Genomic DNA, 2,496 nt, shown 5'->3' on the forward strand with positions numbered 1-2,496 from the left:
CAACCTCTCTGGGCAATTTATTCCAAAGTCTTGCTGCCCTCATACTGAAGAATTTCTTCCCAAGATCTAATCTAAATCTATTCTCCTTCAACTTAAACCCATTTCCCCTTGTCCTATCAGTGGACAGTCTTGTAAAAAGTCCTTCCCCAGCCTTCCTGTAGGTTCCCTTTAGGTATTGGAAGGCAGCTGTCCTGGATGAAGATGATGTATTCTTACTGGACAGCTTTCTGGATGAAAAAAGGCTTTGTAGGTCTTTTTGCTGGGACACAATCACCAAGACAAACATAGATGATGATAAGTACCTCAAACCCATACCAACCTACTTCTGCAGCTGAGACACAGCGAGGCAATCCTTGCCCAATTTGTAGGCTTAAGCTACATTACAAAGTCCTGTACTGGGCCCTGGGGATGCCACCCCTTGAGTGTTGTGTCCAGTTTTGGGCACCTCAACCAAGAGAGATCTCGAGGGGCTGGAATGAGTGCAGAGGAAGGCGATGGAGCTGGAGACGGGCCTGGAGAATAAAACTTAGGAAGAGCAATTGAAGGAGCTGGGGCTGTGGAGTTTGAAGCAGAGGAGGATGAGGGGAGCCCTCATCCCTCTCTGCAACTGCCTGACAGGACGTTGTGGAGAGGTTGGGGCTGGGGTCTTTTCCCGGGGGAAGGGCGAGAGAAAGGCTGCAAACTGCACCAGGGCAGGGTCACACTGGGCAGCAGGAAAATGTTTTCCCAGCAAGAGCCGTCAGAGCTTGGCACAGGCTGCCCAGGGAGGGGGTTGAGTCCCCACCCCTGGAGGGGTTTCAAGGTCGTCGAGATGTGGGGTTGGGGGAGATGGTTTAGGGGTGAGCTCTGTAGAGTAGGGTCAGTGGTTGGACTCGATGATCCCAGGGGGCTTTTCCAACCTGAAGGATTCTGTGATTCTGTGATATGCTAATTTCTGTAGCTGTGCAGGTGAGTAAGAAAGAGGTCAAATCTCATGGGTAAGAAGCCAGGTGAGAGATTAATGAGATGGTTGTCTACCAAAGGAGCAAACAAAAATGTATGTGGAGGGGAGAGAAGGAGACACAGGTTGAACATAGCAATCCTGTGGGAGATGTTTACTTCCAGCAGGACCTGAACACACAGTGCTGTGAATGACCGTAGATTTGCTCCCCTAGAAAGAACAAGATAGATCATAGAATCATATAATGGTTTGAGTAGGAAGGGACCTTTAAAGGTCATCTAGTCCAAATCTCCTGCAGCGAGCAGGGTCGTTTTGCCCAGTGACGTCCAATCAAAGCTAATGATCAATGAGAGGGTGTATGTGGGAGGAAGGACTGAAGAAATATATTTGAAGAGACTCATAGGACAGGCTCTTTGGATTTGAGCTGGGTCCCACAGATGCTTTTGGCTCATCAGCACACCTCTCCTCACCGCCACGCCACGGTAACGGGAGCAGGGTGGGAGCAGCAGGTCTGAGAAAGAGCAGCCAACGCATTTATCTCACTTTGCACTGCAGCTGGCACCACTGTCATCACCCGGCTACGCTCTGTCCTGTATTTCTGAGGCTGCGCTTCTCCGCATGCTGCCAAAGAGTAAACTAAGGAGGAGTGGAATGATTTGCCCTAGGGTTATCCTTGGAGCAGGGAATAGAGGGAAGACAAGAGGGCTGAATCCAGTCCTATTACATGAATGTGTTTATTTTTTCCTGGACACCGAGGCTGCTGAAACTCCGTAATTCTGCACATGTCCATTGCATATTTTTTTGCCTTGCTCTTCTGCTAGCAGGAGGTTTGATCAGAGACTTGTTAGACAGTCACCTGTGTCAGCCAGCAGTGCTGCCTGTCAGAAGGGCTCAAGCGTGCCCAGCTCCTGGAAATGCCATTCCTCCGAAGGGATGACCCGGCTTGGAAACTGGCCCCCTTCCGTGTGCAACAAGGGCCAGAGCAGCAAGAACTAAGGCTCCTATCAGCATGCTTTTTTTCTAAGGGAACGTGCCATTCCTTACGTGGGAAACAAATAAACACGCTTAGGACAATAAGGGGAGGGACACGATAGAGGAAAACAAACCTTGAGCTGGCTGGCAGCAGTCAGCAATGCCATCCGGTTTAGATTACAGCTCCCAGGGGTAACATTAACCTCTTCACTGCAGAGAGAGAAGTATGAGCCTGACGAGCCATGCCGGCCCCTGATCTGATGATTTACTACACCTCTGCAGCAGCAGGCGCAGCTGAGAGCAAGGTCCTGCTGTGACACACTTTGTGCACAAGGCAGAGCGAGGGGCAAATGCTTATCCTCGGGAACTGATGTGACCCAGGCAATAGGTTTATGCTGCTGCTGAGACTTGAGCTCCCATTAAGTGCTGCCGTGGTGGTGTGGTCCCCGCTGTTGGAGGTAAAAAAAAAGGGAAATCCCACCTGCAGGAAGGGCCCTGGCAGAAGGTGAACTGCCTAATTTAATGAAAGCTTGGGTTTCTTTTCCCCAGCCTGTTTTTCAGACTCTCAAAAAATGCATTAGGAA

The sequence above is a fragment of the Apaloderma vittatum genome, unplaced genomic scaffold (genome assembly GCF_000703405.1).
Source record: "Apaloderma vittatum isolate BGI_N311 unplaced genomic scaffold, ASM70340v1 scaffold11331, whole genome shotgun sequence".
In the NCBI taxonomy this organism is placed as follows: domain Eukaryota; kingdom Metazoa; phylum Chordata; class Aves; order Trogoniformes; family Trogonidae; genus Apaloderma; species Apaloderma vittatum.